This window comes from Cupressus sempervirens, chromosome 5 (genome assembly GCF_028749045.1).
Source record: "Cupressus sempervirens isolate cs-2001-9-10 chromosome 5, ASM2874904v1, whole genome shotgun sequence".
Lineage (NCBI taxonomy): Eukaryota > Viridiplantae > Streptophyta > Pinopsida > Cupressales > Cupressaceae > Cupressus > Cupressus sempervirens.
In genome coordinates, this window is record NC_143122.1 from 619525223 (window position 1) to 619543944 (window position 18722).

The following is an 18722-nucleotide window of genomic DNA, read 5'->3' on the forward strand; positions in this document are numbered from 1 at the left end:
ACTACGTAACTATGGCGAGAGACTGGTAGTAAACAAAGAATTTTTATTTATCATATCAAACATTCTTACCCACACACACAAATATGCTAAAACATGAAATCTATTGAACTGAACAAAAAGAAAAATCTAATCCATATTCACATAGATTCTTGGCTTGCAAAGGCTCTGTAGTCAACTTTTTTGGAGCTTTCTTACTCAACTTCATAATCACACCATCCAACCATACCAAATTATTATAAATGGATCAATTTAAAATTTTATTACTTTCTCAACCTTTTCTCAAATAGTAAAAATTACCTGGTCATCTTTTTCATTATTATGCAAAAGTTAGTTACATGTTGTCAAAATTGTAAAGTTGTCAACATGACAACTTTTGTAACCTTTTGACAACTTTTCACAAATACTTGCTTCCTTAAAAATTAAAGGTATATGCAATTACCAAATGATAATTCATTCCATGCCTATGACCAATACTTTGACTTCTATAGCCAGCTATGCAATCTCGACAAGATTTGGCCTAAGCAATGTAACTTTTCTTAAACTTGACACATCTCTTGCTTTGACCTTACAAACATGTAAAAGACTATTTGAACACAAAATTGAGCTCTAATTGAGCCCTTATTATATATTTTGACCCATTCAAGAGTCAATCACAACAAAATTGCTTTAAAACTTTTCTTAGTCCTAGGGTACTCTTGCACCAACTTTCTCGCTAAAGTCTATGATCATAGTAAATTATACTTAGGTGTATTTATGTCTCATAAAAGTTACACTTATGTCTTATCTTTGCTGGTGCAATGCATTATGACTTGATAATAGTGTTCACCAACCAATACCTTTTGCTTTCATTAACTAACTATTTGGTAATAATGACAACATCAATGTGCATAAGATTAACAAATCCAATAGCTCTGATATCATGTAATAATCTCTTTGACATAATGTAATAGTTTTCCTAAAGAAGTATGCTAAGATCCATCTCAATTAATAATAAAATAGAGAGAGATATAATATGATAAGAATGAGTCATATTCTCACTGAGAATACAATACAATATTATTAACTAGAGCAATCAATACAATGGAGAAGTTCCTACTTATATAGGAAAGACATAATAACTAAGAGATAATGAGATAACTTATCACCTACATTAGGTGGAAGTGCATGTCCACCAAAGGTGGATCATCCTCCAATGTGAAACATGTGGAGGATGATGATGTGATAAGTGCACTAAAGGTGGACACAATAAATAAATTGAAATTCAATAACTAATATCACCACAGGTAAAGTGCAATTAATTCTACACCATGAGATAATAATGGTACAAACTCCTAAGTGCTTCATATGCAAACTACTATGTATAAGCATTATCCTAAGAAAGTTTAAGTGAAGTGGAATTACTAAGTATTTAACTACACCTACAAATCTTAATAAGTAATTATTTTATATTAAATCAATTTTCTTTCAGTATTTTTGTATTGACTCTTTCAATGTTAGTAAAGGGCATTTTAATTAAATCAAGATATGCATTTTTCTTTTTTAATAAAATAAAAATTGGAATATATCAAATTTAACATTATTTTAGTGTTAGCTTAATTTACACTTTGTGGTTAAATTATTAATAAAATGCCAATTTTGAAATGTTTACCAAAATTATTGTATCATTTAAGTTTTTTTCTATCTTCTAAGATTTTATATTATAGATTTTTTTGAAATGCACAAATTATGATTAAGATTGGGTCATTGTATATAGAATATGAAGTGAAAATACTTCCCTATATCTCATATGATGCATTAAAAAGTTTTTTGAAACATAATTTCACTTTTTATGATTCTAACAATATTAGATTTTTATCTTGAAACTACATAGCAGAAAGGACCTAGTAAGCATTAGGGAGTTCGATTATCACTAGCCTTTTGTCATGCTAACCCCTAGATTACTAATAGTAAAGGTGCTTACATTAATGATAACACATGTACAAATAGTTGATCATACATGTACTAATAATTGATTTTTTAAAATCTTTTTTGGTCGGCAATTAGCCCATTTGTGCACCACTATTGGGATGTTTCATAATAATAACTAAGATATTTGGGCACAAATATTGGCATTATTGAGTGAAGGACTATTGGTGTAAGAATGTAACATGTATCACATGACACTTTGAAATGGTCATTGTTTGCCACTTTGTATTTGACGGTTTCTACATAGAGATTCATGAACACATAGAAGTTGAAACCTTATCTTTAAGTCATCAACTCACATAGAGAGACATATCATATAAATCATTAAAATCTAATATGCCATTTACGATCTATAGATGGTCTAGTTATGGTGTACAACTACTCTATCCTTTCCCCTAATTCTACATGAATTTATAAAATATGGTGATTGACAAATCATAAAATATAAATTTTATTATGTATTTATATTTATTAAATTATTATTATTTGAACTACAAAAAATATGGATGCATTCCATTGTTTATGATACTAGAAAAAAATTATTATTTTTAATCTTGGAATTTAAATGTTTCTTTTACTATGGGGTATAAAACTAGACCTATTCCATTTCTCAAGGGCCACTCCTTGTTTTCAAGTGTCCATTATTAAAGCTATTGAAAAATGGACTCATTTTATGTTTGATGGCTCTAGAAAATTTGCATGCTTTCATTGCTTTTGGGTGCGCATGAAAAAATCTATTAGATCTTACAGGTTCAATGAACCAATTAATATTCATGATTGATCGCCTATGAGCAGACACATTGCAACATATCAAGATTGTCTACTTGAAAAATGATGAATTATATTTTTGACAAGGTAAACATCCCCTAACTCATGTGGATGATGTTATACATGTTGTTGGTTAATGTGATACTAGTAGTTATATATGCCCTTAGAATAGTAGGGCTTGAGTATAGAAAAAACAGACTTATTCTATGTTTGATGACTATATTTTCTTTATAAATCTTGTATCACTCTATACTTTTTTGTTCATATTACTAGAGGTATACAAAAAATTGACCTATTTCATTTTTATGCATACCATTCTATATATACATGTTTCAATTATTATAGGCATAGAGAAAAATGCACCCATTCTATTTTCAATGACTCTAGAAAAATTAAAAATTATTTTCTATCTTGGATGATTCCATATTTAAATGCTTCCATTACTATAGGTATATATAAAATGAATCCATTCTATTTTTTTAACTCTAGAAGAATTGAAATTTGTTTTTCATTTTGAATGATTTCATGTGTATATGCTTTTATAACTATAAATATAGGAAAATGGACAAAATCCATTTCTATTCATTCTAAAAAATAATTTTAAAAAAAAATCTTATTTCATTCCATATTAAACTATAAATATTTGTACTTTTCAACTATTCAATGATACCTTTTAAAGCTAATTTTACAACATATTTTTTATGCAAATTTAACATCAAATAAAATATTCAATTAAATTTGAAAAATATGCAATATTCTAATAAATTCTCTCTCAATATAGTGTTAAGATGTTCAACTATTAAACCATATTAAAGGCTTTCCAAAGAAGTCTCTTTCAGATGTTCTCACTTCCTGAATAAAACCAATTTATGAATCTTTCAGCCGACATTGTCAAAGTTTTATGATGGAGATATTTGTTGGACTCTATGCCTTCCTTGTCTGTTCAATCAAAATGTTTACAACCCTTTTAGCTTCAGAAGGTCACCTATTTTGGTAAAGCATTAGTGATCTCAGATGATTACCAGCTATTATTATCTGACTTGGGTATATCAGTCATGAAGAATAAGAGTAAGATATATTAAATACAATGAATGTGGGGTGAAGCAAAGAATAGTTTTTCTCTCTCACTGCTCATCTATCATGTCCCAATGTTTTCAAACTTTAAGAGCTTGACAAATACTAGTAGTGCCACTACACAATTGGTGCTCTATTATGTCAAGTTTAGATCCAACTCAATCATGGTTAATTGACAGATTCCTAATATGTGGTGTAATTGGTGTGTTTAAAGATGGGCCATAATGTCATCACTTTTCACATGTTCATGTCTGTGATGTCCACATATTTAGACCAAATCTGTGGAATGAAGATTTGAGGGAATAGTGACTTCATGCTTATGAAGTTTCTGGTTTAGAAATGTAAAACAATTGAAAGGTGAGTCTGATTTTATGAATGATTTCAGCACTAACGACATGGAGGGGGAAACCATCTTTGTCCCCCACAGATGATCTACACATTTCTCAGCCAAGGTTTCACGTTCCTCATTGACTTAAGCAAGATGACCTAAGTATGCGTCATGAAAAAAAAAAATGCCAGAGTAAGTAGTTAATACATATGCCCGTACATGTGTACTTGGTCTCTCTAGTGTTTTCCGTGCATATAAAATATTTTGAATATATAAAAGAATGGACTCGTACTTGTCATGGAGCTGAGAAAACTTCCTGCTTTGGATTGGTTTTAAAAGTTGGGGAATGGACGACAATGATGATATTTTGGGGCACAAGTTCAATAAGTTTCATATGACGCAAGAAGGTTGAAATTCATGTTTGGTTGATTAGATTAGTGTTTTTTTTATCTTAGGTTAGATCAGATGTGCTTCTCTTCTCACGTCAATAGATTGAGATTCATGTTACGTTGATAGGATCACTTTGTTTGCATTTGGTTTATTAGCATCCTATTCATTGAATCGTCATTTAAGTTGACAATTGTACGGGTTGATTTCGTATTGTGATCTGGTTAAGTCACTCATGATTTTTTATTGTTATTAAAGTTCAAATCTTTAGCAGAATTTTGTGGTTTTTTTATAGTTCATATCAGGTGTCTTGTGCTCTTCCACTACACTTCAAAACTGCCAATAGACCGGTTACTCACAAACTTTATACCCATATGAATTATTATTTAGACTAGCCATATTCATATAATACTCATATGAATTTTTATTTAGACTATCCATATTCATATAATACTCATATGGAAAATGGGGTCACTTCAATATTCATATCAAGTATCTTGTACTCTTGACTATGTTGCAAAACTGTTTTAGACTATAAAATGTACTTTTGATATAATTCAAACTATAAAACCCCTTCCCAATCTCCTGCAGCTTACTTATAAGGGAAAAATCAATTCCAAGTTTATACGATGCGTTCAAGCTGGTAGGAATGCGTACAAATTGTTTATTTGACATTGTACTGCATGTACTTAGATTGTTGAATTTTTTTTGCCATTCTCTTCCTTTCAAGCAATACCTACATGGTGTATCATTGATAGAAATATGGCATTCAATTCAAACAATTATTTTTGGAGCTTTTGCTTTATCAATATATCTGTTGAGATAAAATTAAAAGATACAGAAAATAAACTAAAAGTAAAAGATATAGAAAATAAACTAAAACTTAAAAAAAATTGAATAAAAAAGATGCAAGCATAGACATAGAGTTTATAGTGGTTCATCTAGCTAGTCTAGACTACATCTACTCTTCAACTAGGGGAATTTCTCTTATTTAGATAAATCACAAGTTACAATACTCAATAGCATCAACTGTGTTTTCTATTTTATATCAGACACATTCAATGGAAGATGAAAGGGCTGAGAAGAGGAAGAGTAGCAATGATTGGACTGCAAAGTCAGAGTGGTTACATATTCCCTTGTTAGAACCGTTACAATCTCCCACTTAAAGTCCAACCAGTGTTGCACAGAGATATCCCCTACTTGGAATGCTTATGGCTTTGTCGTGACAATGCCGAGAGAAGCTCTATATAATTCAAACTTCTCTCGAGGTACAACATTTGTAAATGCATTAGTCATATTAACGTTTGTATCAATCTTCTCTAACTGTAGCCTTCCCTCTTCAAGAACATGACAGATAATATGAAATCTAGTTTCTATATGCTTCATGCGACTGTGGAAAGCTGAATTCTTAGCCAAATAAATGACACTCTTGCTATCAGAAAATAGAGTAAAGTTGGATTGTTGAAAACCCAACTCTCCAAACAATTGTTGTAACCATATCAACTCTTTGGGTCCCTCAATAAGTGCAATATATTCAGCCTCGATAGAGGAAAGAGAAACAAATTGTTGCTTACGAGAAGCCTAGCTAATCCCTGCCCCAACAAAAGTAAAAACATAGCATGTTGTAGACCTCCTTTTATCTAAATCTCTAGCCATATCAGAATCAACATTTCAACAAATATAAAGAGTCATTTTTATTAAAACATAAAACATGAGAAAAAGTGCCTCTTAAATACTGAAAAATCCATTGAACTACTTGCTAATAATTTTAGCCTAGATTACTCATCAAACCACTTATGACTCCCACTGCATGAGCAAGATCCAGATGCGTGCTAACCATTGAATACATTAATCTCCAAACTACTAAAGAATAAGGAATACCATCCATCTCAGATTTTTCTTCCAAAGTAGAAGGACACATCTTTAAACAAAATAAAAAATAATCAGCCAATGGAGTGGCAACTGATTTGGCATTTGACATATTAAACTTTTATAAAACTTTGAGAATATATTTTTCTTGAGATAATTTAATTTCTCTTTTATATCTATCACAGATTACATTCATACTAAGAATCCTCTTCACTGCCCCTAAATCTTGCATGGCAAAACAAAGAGCCAAATGCATCTTTATCTCCTGAATAACTCTCATACTATTTCCAAGAGTCAACATATCATCAACATACAGTAGTAAAATCACAAACTCACCAGTAGGAAGCCATTTGTAGTAAACACACGGGTCTAATTCACAATGAGTGAATCCTTCTTCTGTCATGAAGTTATCAGATTTTAAATACCATTGGCGCAGAGCTTGCTTTAGCCCATATAGACTCCTCTTTAATCTACAATATAAATGCTCTTGCACCTATTTAACAAATCCCTCTAGCTGCACCATATACAATTTCTCTTCAATATCCCTCTATAGAAATGTTGTTTTTACATCAAATTGCTCAAGCTCAAGATCCCAAGCTACTAACATGCCTAAAACCAAATGAATGGTTTGTATTTTAACTACTAGAGAGAAAATATCATTAAAATCCACACCCTTTTGTTGATAAAATCCCTTTACTACCAATATGGCCCTATACATCTTCCATCCTTTATTTTCCTCTTTTATCTGATAGACCCATTTTTTTTTAAGAGCTTTACGATTTGGCAAAAGAGGAACCAAATCTCATGTCCAATTTTTATTTAAAGACTCCATTTCATCTTTCATGGCATCCATCCAATGGAATGAATTTATATCAATACGTGCTTGCTTAAATGTTTGTGGCTTTGCCTGATCAGAACATAAATAAAATAATAGCTCATAGTCATCAAACTTATGAGGACGTTATCTTTCTCAAGTATATTTCCTTGGCTAAACATTTATGTCACTCGAATTAAATCTCTATAGATTCTTAACATTCTCTAGATTTTGGACTCTACTAATGGCCTCTATATTTCGAATAGCAAACTCACTAATATCGTCTATATTTTCCTATTCATCAGTAGCATGTATCATTTCTCTATCATCTTTATTGTGATTAGACCCTTGTTTATTTGTAAATGAAGTTGGTAGCGAATGGCATGCTATCTCACTAGTAACATTAGATACCAGACCACATGGAGTGAGAAAGATGGGATATTGAATTTTATATTCATTGCTTAACTTAGTAGGAATAGGAGTTAGTTGGGACTTGGCAGCATGCATTTCAAATGAAGGCTACGATGGATTAACAATATTGACAAGTGACATTTTAAATAGAGAAACATGTGGTGTGGGCAAGTAATCATGGACATTACTTGGAGTTACTATAGCAAGTTTATGAGTGAGACTTAGTTGTGTAGAGATTATACAAGGCATGGGCTGGGTATGTGTGGGAATCCCAACATTCTATGAATTCATGACTGTAGCAATGGGATTAAACATAATGCAAGACTCATGAGTATGCTCATCATTATCAAATAAATTATACTTAAAATAACTTTTAGAAGTAGTGATTGTTGTATGCAAACTTGAGAATGATTTCTCATTAAAAATGACATCATGACTTCAAAGTACTTTGTGAGAAATCAAATCCCACAACCAAAAGACAAATTGGTCATCACCATAACTTAGAAATATGCACCTTTTGGATTTAAAATCTAATTTTGTTCTCTATTCTTTTGGATTGTGAATATATGCATCACACCCAAAAACTCACAAATGAGAGAAAGAAATTCTTTTACCAGTCCATCACTCTTCTAGAATATCAAAATGAAGACATGATGAAGGGGTCTGATTAATTAAATAAAACACTGTATTTCTTGCCACTACTGAAAATTCTTTCCCCAAACTAGCATTAGATAACATACACCGAGTCCTTTCCAAGATTGTCTGATTCAACCTCTCCACTACACTATTTTCTTGAGGTGTATAAGGGACAATGTTAATCCTCTAAATACCATGATATGTAAAAAATTATCAAACTCCAAAGAGAAAAGCTCACCACCATTGTCTATTAGTAGACATGTAATCTTTTTCCTGATCTAATTTTCCACCGTAGCCTTAAAAATTTTAAACTTTGAAAATACTTTAGAATTCTTATTCAACGTATAGACCCAAACTTTTTGAGTGCAATCATCAAGAAAAGTGACAAAATAGTTGGCACCACCGAGAGAAGTTACCTCCGTAGGATTGAAAAAATCAAAACACACAAGCTCTAATGGAGAAGATTTCTTCTCATGACCTATCCTTATGAAAATGGTGCAATTTTTCTTGCTGCAAAGACAAGGGTCACACAACTCCAAATTAAAACATTTAAGACTCGAAAGCTAGTCTCTTCAAAACATAACTTCAAGACCTGTTTTTCTTATGTGACCAAGCCTCTTATGGTAAAGTTCAGCATTACTTTCTACAACTGCCATGGCTACGCCCACTTCACTATTACACTCTAAAACATATAAACTTTCATATTTCTTTCCTTTAGCCAAAAGAAATTGACCTTTGGACACTTTCCATGAATCAAGATCAAAGTTAACATTATAGCCTTATGTATACAACTGACTAACTAAAATTAGATTATGCTTCAGTGTAGGAACATGCCTAACATCCTTTAAAATCTATTTACTACCAATTTTCAGTTATAATAAAATATCACCTTTGTCGATAATATCGCATTCTTTGTTATCCCCAAGAAAAAATTTACCAAACATACCTTCATGGTAATTTGTGAATGCACTCTGACATAGAGTAGCATGAAAAGATGAATGGGAATTGACAACCCATGAACTTGAACCCATTTCACCAGCTATAAGTACCAAAGCTCTAGGATAAAAGTACAAAGTTGTGTCACCTTTCAGGTTGACTTATCAGAATGACTAAATTTGAGTATTTCTATCTAAAAGTTTTTTTTTTTAAACATATGATCTAGATAAGTTCATTCCAGCTAAGTTATATATGGTCTCACACTTTTCCAATTGAAAATGTCTGTTAAATGCATGTTTTATACTAGTTTGAATCCAATTACTAAAGAAATAAAATTATTTAAAAAAAGTGGCATTTCAATAACTCTAACTATTTTTTATGATTTTTTTTAATAATATGTAAACACCATTTTATAGTGCTCAGAGTCAAGAATATTCTCATATAGAGTTTATAGTGTTTTAATTAGATATAGTATATTGTAATTTAAAAAGCCTAAAACCATGTATTTTAACACTTGAAAAGATGTTAGTTTTGAGAAAGAAAAACTATTAGATCATGACAAAAAAATCTAAAAATTATATAATGTTCTAGAGGAGAGAGTCCTCTTCTAGAGTATAATTTTTCCCCTAGTTAGAATAGATTTGTTTTGAAAAATATGGTGGGAGATGAAAACTATCGATTTAAGGTGAGTTGACAGTTCAATCCTCATAAAAGAGAAAATATAGGTCTAAAACTAATTTTTTTATTTTGATTGTTCTAGATTTATATGTTATCTATAACATAGTCCAAGATCAAAGGGAAGTAAGTTTATTTCCATATAGTTTTGTGGCGTGAATGAGACCCCTAATTTTTAATGTTTTTCACCACATAAAAAATTATCTATGAAAATTAGGAAAATATATCAATTCTTATTGCAAATAATTATTAAAAATTATAATCCTAAACTTCATCCATTTCTACACATTTCATTAGTTTAGTTCATTTCCAAATTCAAAATAATAATACCAATTTTATGTCATTGAAGGTGAACAATTATACTTTTGTTAGCCTTTTCCTTTACAAAAGGGTGACAAAGGTTTGTGCTTTTACCCTCCATGAGCTACAGAATTTACGCCATCTAGAATTACTACTATATTTTGAGCCTTCTTGTAATTCCAACATTGCTTATTGGTGTGGCCTGGTTTACCACAAAACCAGCAGGTGCCATTTCTTCCTCTAGACTTTGAATGATGATTTGATTTGCCTCTTCTATTATTATTATTGTTATGTCTACCTCTTTTACAACTTCTTCCTCTATTGCTTGTGTGCACAATTGTTAGAGCATCACCATAAGAGGATTCATGGTGTCACATGTCTTCACTAAGTAATGTAGCCATGACTTCATCAAATTTGAGCTTGTTCTTGGCTGCTATTGAAGTGCTCATAGTCATTAGTACACCTTCCTAGTTGTTCAAAAGTGAACATAATAATAAAATACCTTTTATTTCATCATCTAATGGTATACCATCTGAAATGAGTTGACTAGCTAACGTATTAAACTCATTCAGATGATTCAACATTACTCCCCCTTCTTTCATTTTTAGATTATATAGCTTCATCATTATAAAAACTTTATTTGAAGCTAAAGGTATCTCATACAATGAAGACAACTTCTCAACTAGCTCTCTAGTTATCTTTTTAGTTGAAACGTTAACCAACATGTTACTTGAGAGAGGTAAGAAAGTTGATGCCCTTGCTTTCAAATCTAGTTTTCTCCATTCTTCTTTTGTCAATGATCCTTTTCCCTTTTTCTTACCAAGCAATGTAGGTTGTAAATCTTGCTTGATGAGCAAAGACTCTATTTGCACTTTACATAGCCCAAATTTTTGCCTAGAAAACTTTTCAATTTTTCACTTATCGACCTCATCCATGGCTTCTATAAATATTTATTGATTTCTAGAAAATTAAATGAGCTTAACTAGCTCTGATACCAATTGTTGAGTAAAAATTAAAAGATACAAAAAATAAACTAAAATTGAAAATCAAAATTGAATTAAAAAGATGCAAGAACAGACACAAAATTTATAGTGGTTCATCCAACTAGTTTGGACTACATACACTCTTCAAGGAGGGGAATTTCTCTTATTCAGATAAATCACAAGTTAAAATAATCAACAACATCAACTGTGGTTTCATTTCTATATCAGACACATTCAATGGAAGACAAAAGGGCTGAGAAGAGGAAGAGTTGCAATGATTGAACAAAACCATCAAAGTGGTTACATATTCCCTTGTTAGAATCATTACAATATCCTAGAGTGTGCTACACATAATTTAAATCTTTTATATGAAATTTTTTTATTGGGGACATGCAAACTTGTTAGGGAGAGCACAAGAAACTACTTTTGTTTAAATTGGAAGACATGGTGGATCAGCAATCGAGAAAATGTGGAAAGGTGAAAAACCTTGCATGAAAGTAAATATTTTAAGATCCCTAGCAAAATAGAACCAAAAGTGTCAATGCAGATGTTTATTAAGCATGATCTCAAAGCAATGTGCTCGTGAAGATATACATAATGTGATATGTGGTTATTAGGATTTAACTATGTAATGTTTGAATAAAATTTATTGTTTTATATTTCACGAGTAGCATTCGTCTTTCATGAAAATGAAGAGAACATTTAGAGCTTGTTGTAACAATGTGAAGAGTGATATTATTCATTGAGGTGCAATACCATGACTTTCTAGGAAGTCCATCTCATTACTATTGCAGCTCAAGGATACTTAACTATGGAGTGCACAATTTGAATTGTTGTAACAAAATATCTCTTACTTATCAAGATCTATGCATTTATAGTTTTTAGAGAAGAGATAGACAAGTCAACCAATTGATACCAAGTTTGTAGGAGTTTCTAGGATGCATCAAAATGCAATACAAAATAGGTGTATCTCCAAATGAGATGACCAAGCCCCCAAAAAATACAACACAAAAGAAGTACATAACGTATAATTACAAGAAACACTTCATTATCAATAGATCTTTAGTTACATCAAATGTTGCACATACATTCCACTAATTCATAAGACAACTCCCATGATAAAATATACTATATGTCAGGTTGTTTAAGGCCTTCCTCATCACAACCAATGTATTCCAGAATTACAAGCGAAAGTTTGTTATCCAAGCTTCCTCAAAGTATCTCCTTGACCACTACTCAATATACCATTTGAATGCAACCTACTAAAATTCAAGGAGATTACATATATAGCCATTAGGACACATAGGTCAACTTTGAGTTCACAATCGTGAATAATAGGAAACATGTATTGCAATATAGGACTCACCCATGATGAATTAATGACTAAATACATAATACATTGCATAACATTATGTAGCCTCAAGTATAGGTCTACACGTTAACCAAATGCCTAGATCCAAGAGTATGTAAGCTAACTCTTAAATATAGAACCATACCAAATTAAATAGAATGAATCACATAAAGAGAAATATAGGAAATTGATGAGAGCAATTTATGTCCCAGATTATGCCATATTTTACCCTTCATATAAGCCTTTGAGTTCATTTCGATATCTATTTTAATATTCCATTTTCTCTTTCTATGTTGCATATAATCTAATATATGTAAGTAATATTTAATTTAGTTATTAGATAAAGTATGTGAATTATAAGTTATATGTCTTTATCTAACATGTTGATAATGTGTTATGGTTCTTCCTATCACTTGCTATGCATCTTCCTGTAGCTCTTTCATCACTACAAAGCTCCATCAACTATGAAATAGACACATTTGCTACAAATATTATCCACCATACATGAATACATGGAGATGAAAGCAAGGAGATTTAAGTGAAGATGTTAAGAAACCCATGTTGCATATTTATGAACTAAAAAAACCATGGTTCTCTCCACTGAAGATTTGTGCTAAAAGATTCTATACAGCAAGAAGACATCAAGGAGGATAGTGTATGAGTGAACATAAAAACAAACCTGATTGAATATTACTCCATATTGCTGCTAATAGTGCAAGTCTCACATGGAAAGCAAACTCACTAATCAATATATTACAAACTATTTTAAATCCATATTGTTGCAAATCAATTTTGCTAAAGACAATATTGTTGCTACAAAATGTTGGATATTATGGCATGGGCGTGAGTTACTATCTCCTCAATTGATAACAAACTTGTTTTTATCCACCAAAGGAGAAACCTATGGGCTAAGATTTTCCTCATCTTCAAATACTGTTATAATAGCAAAAAAATCCATCTTATGATGTATGGTCTATAATTACATGGGTTTATTAGTCATTAGTTAGAACCCAACCATGCTAATTTATGCCCTATTAGTTGGAGTTTGTTATTATATTGAAGCTTTATATATCAGCTCAAGAAGAGCATTTGTATATGAAAAACATTCTGATCAATAATATAGACCTAGCATGATCAAAATTTCTTAAGGAAGAACTGTTTGAATCTCATCACTCAAAAAATTGAGGAGGAAGGGCCCACTCTGAAGAATGTTGGTGATTTCAATAGCTTATGTATGGTTTGTTTGAGTTCTTTAATAGAATAAGGTTTTCCTTGATTTCAATAGTTAGTTTTCATAAATAGCTTTGCAAACAGATTAATATCATAGCTGGGTAGGAATTATTATATTAGATTAGTTATATGCCTACTATTGGTTTTGTTTTCTATAGATTTAGTTGAATTTGTGAATTGTTACATTTTCTATCATCATAGTTTCTAATGTTTAATTTTGTTTCTAATGTTCTTGTCACTAGGAAGTGACAGTTCCTATCACTGGGATATCTTTAGTCTTTCATAGATTCAATTCTATGTGTTGTAACTACATTCATAATCCCTCATTTCACAACTATCATCCCTTGATAGCATATTTCTCAGACACTTTTTGCAAGCTTACGCTCTCAGATTGACTTGTATAGACTAGCCAAACTTCATCATAAAATTGTTAATTATTTTGTTATTATTTTCCCCAGCATTGGCCTATCAAAAATGAGTACTTGAGAAAATGAAACATAACTTCCATTAGTTGTCACATAGGTTTATGCACACTTAGGGTAATGAACAATGATAAGTCTAAAACATGAAGCCAAGCTCACAAAATCTAGGAAAAAAAAAAGTGTTTTCCAATACTAATTGTCATCTAGGTAACTATAGAATAGAAAATAACAAATATCTTTTTGGGTGATGCAAGATTTCCAATAGCGCAAGGATGCCCCTGCATCAGACACCCAAGGTGACAAAAGATATTCCATAAGGACTTATGTGCATCTAAAAGAATTCAAAACATAAATACCATGCTCATTTTTAATCCACAAATCCTCTTCACCAATCAACACAAAAGTCTATCCAAACACAATATTGTAATCAACTGTAACATCAAAAACCTCAGATCTGCTATGATAACTACCAAGATGAGATGAATCATACCTATGGCATTCCTTTAGCTCATTAGAATTTTTTTTACCTCTTCTTTGAATCACAAGATAAAATAACTTTTTGTCAAAAAGTTGAATCTCAACCATACCTAATCTGCTATCTTCAAATTAAAAGTATTAAAAAAACTTAGGTCATTTTCCTTGATAACTCCCTTGTCATTTATAGAATCAAAACAAAATACTTACCATGTTTCTCAACTATAACAATATTCTTTCTACAATCATGTATATCTCTTCTATCAAATTGTCAAGGACTTCCAAGTAAAACATGACAAGTAGTCATGTCTACTACATCAAATAAAACTTCATCCTTAAAAGGTCCAATGCTCAAATTAACAATACATTATTCTCTAACTTGCACCCAATGATCATCTTGAAATCAATTGATTCCAAAAGGAGTAAGATGTTTCAATCTTTGTAAACCAGGTTTCCTAACCATTTCCTTATAAATAAGATTATTACTATTACATCCACTCATAATAACCTTACAATATTTACCTCCAAACTAAAAAATAGTTAAAAATAAGTTCCTTCTTTGTAGTGGTTCATTATCATACTTAGCTAACATGGTCCTTCCCATCAAAAGAGATTCTCCAACTTCTAGTGAAGCCTAATCAACATCAAAAGATTCCAATTTATGTTCTTCCTATACTACCTAGTTATTTTTGTCAACCTTCACATTAGGAGATTTAAAATCTCAATTTCCATCCTTTCCACATTTAAACCTCTGAAAACAAGCTTTTTATAAAAAAAAACTTGCAAGACCCTTATCATCTTTAGTAACTTTCTTAAACCTTGTTTTCCTCTTAACTTTTCTTGAACTTGTAATGCATTCTGATAAGCATATTCACCTTAACTAAGTTTCAACATACTCAATATTTTGAATATTGAATTTCAAACCATTAACATAGCTTGCAACTAGGGTATTTTTTAGTGGTGAATATTTGTAATTTTGCAAATTTTGATAGTTTTTGGTGTTAATTTTGGTGATTTATGAGCCATTACATGGAACTCTAATTGCACTAGAAGAGTCAAGGTTAGTGGGTCTTTACTCCACCCAATCGCCAAGAAGAAATTTTCATTTAACTTCTTGGTAGCATTATTTGCCTTTTACGCAACCAACCTCATTATTCTAGCAAATGCCATGTTCGCCAACTCTCTATACATTATATTTACATGTGAATGGAGAGTTTTCCCACATTATTTCACTTTATTTTTGGATAGTCAACCCATTTTGCCAATGGTATTTTATTTTAGATTAGAGGAGTTAGCACATTTCGCCTTATTGAAATTGGATTTGATTCATATAAATTTCAATTGGCATTTAGTGGATGAAACATCAAATAAACATTGCCTCTTTCAAATTTATTCATCTTTTTGTATCCTTTATCAACAACTTGATTGGAATGGCTCTAGATCTTGGCCATGGAAAACCATAGAGACAACTTCAGATACTTTGCAGCTGCTAGTTTTTTAAGTTACTATTTCATGGTTTCAAGATTGTTGGGATTGATCTATATATTTAGGGTTCTTCTTCTTGGAATGATGGTTGCTTCAACTTTTTGGATGAGACAAGGTTTGCAGGTCTTGATTTCCCTACAAACTAGTAATTAATTGACGAAAAATAGTCTGGTTTCAAATTAGTAACAAAATAGAGAGGGGCGTATGGATAGAGGACAAATTTTATATTAAATTTTTGAGCTATACTGTGTGATTTCAATTTGTATCTTGTGTTTTCTATTGATAATTGAATGTATAATTTGAGGTTTCACTGTTACAAAACCAGTTTGAATGTGCATCACTTAACTTAATTTTTTTTGCATCTTATTTAGGCAATTAAGCAACACAAATTTAACAGTAGAAGAAAGGGAACACAAGTTTGGAGATGAGAGGACGCGGTCAAAGTTTGTGCAATAGTTATTGCTGTCTACAATCATGGGTGAAAATTTGTAACTTGGAATGCTTATATTATATGGAATCACTCATCTTTGGGCTCTTAATAGCCATGGTATCCTACATTTTTACTGCTGATAATAATAAAGAGTGTGAAACACCGAGTATCAAGATGGTGCATGTTTAAAAGGCATTCTTCCTGAAGGCATCAAGAATGAGGTAACACAAACATAAAAAAATAGTTAATCTATTATTCTTATTTGACATAGTCAAATGAGAGTAAATTTTAGATAGACCCCTTTTATTATGGGTAAATTTTTTAACAAATTTACATGTTCTGGTATGAATTTCACTTCAACTAGAAGTTGAATAATTTTAATGCTCTTTCTTTTATTATGGGTAATTTTTTTTACAAATTTACATGTTCTTGTATGAATTTTACTCTAACTAGAAGTTCAATAATTTTAATGCTCTTGTGGATTGTTTTGCACAAACTCTTCATTTTCCTATCTAGCATCATGGACTAAAGAAATAGTCCATTTGATAAAATACTTAATGATTTGCATAGTCTACAACCTCTTAGTGAACATTTGAAGATTCTCCTTTGGTTCTAGAATCATTTCACTCTACTTATCAAACTTTCATAATCCTTTCCCGTTCCCATATGATCATGCAACATGCAATCAAAACTCCTTTTTGACCCCCAGTGACCTAAGTTTGCATTCACTAAAAGGTATGCCCTATTATGTGTCTTATATCAGAGGCAATGGGATCAATAGAGAATTCTAGTAATTCCATGATCATTGGACCCTGTGGTTTTTCCCTTTACAAATAATTTGTTGATCTGTATAAACAAGAAATAATAATTATAAATGGATGTTTCATATACAATGTGAATCTCTTAATATAGTCTAAATTCAGATAAGACATGCAACAGTTCTATTGCTCTTTGACACATCGAAAATTTTTCAAACAAAATCTAGAATATTTTGGTGAACAAAGCCTCAATGTACCCCCTCTAACATCTCCTTTACCTTAGCTTAGATGTGTAACTATGCATCTGATAGCTCTCAACTCTTGGCTCTCATTGACAGTATATCCTCAAGTCAGAAAAAAGTGTCTAACTGTAGTTTCTGCTTTAATGTATATTCTTATGACAATCATTAAAGTCAAAGCTAAAGTAAACCTATATTGTGGACTTCTTCAGTAAATGTAGTTGCCCAATTCTTTAGTGAAGGATTAGATTTGTTCACCATCCAAGATACATGTCCAAATTCTTTTTGACCAAAAAACTAACCTTTGGCCTCCATTATGATCTCAACTACTCCAATTTGTTTCTAGAATTATTGAATTCATGTTGGATGGGCTGTGGGTCCTAAAAATGCCCTGTTAACCTCAAAGCCATTTCCTTTTGCAGCCAAAGAAAAAACTCTATTTCCTACAAAGTGAAAGTAACTTTTGGCATTGTTTTCAGTTTAGATACTACTCATGTTCCCTTTATCTCCGACAACTGCCCTGCTTATCACATTGGTGTTAATCCACCATCTACTAAAATTAGTTAGCTTATTTTTCTAAACTAAGAGCCTATGCACGTTGAATAAATAGCAGCATTTTCCACTTGAGATGGTAAATCACATGTATTAATCATTTAATATACTTGACTAACAATTTTTAAATGTCATCAAACGAGAGTGAAGAAAATTCCCATATAATTCCCAAGCAACTTGACAAGTTTTTTTTTCCAAGATCCTTTCAGAACTATGTATCCTTTTCAACCAAGTATTCTTTTTATTCTTGGCTATTATAACATCTCAAAATAGAGTTGCTTGATCAACCAAGGCAATTTGATTATACTTAAAATACAAATGTTCTTTCTTATCAAACAAACTAAGTAATCTCTTGGGATAAAACAAAGATGAAATAATGGGATGGGCAACTTTTAGTCTTAGGTATATTTCAAGTTTAAATATATTATTTTCTTAGATATCAAAAAAATTATGTATTCCTTTGGGATAAGGGAATACATGGGATATTATTAGGATTTTTTTGATCCACTGAGTACAATAAGATAGTGCAAAACATGACAAGGACAATGAATAAGACCTACAAAGCACTAATGGCTTCTATAAAAAAAAGGTTAGCATATAGAGAAGTATATGGAAGAGTTGTAGGACCTAAGAAG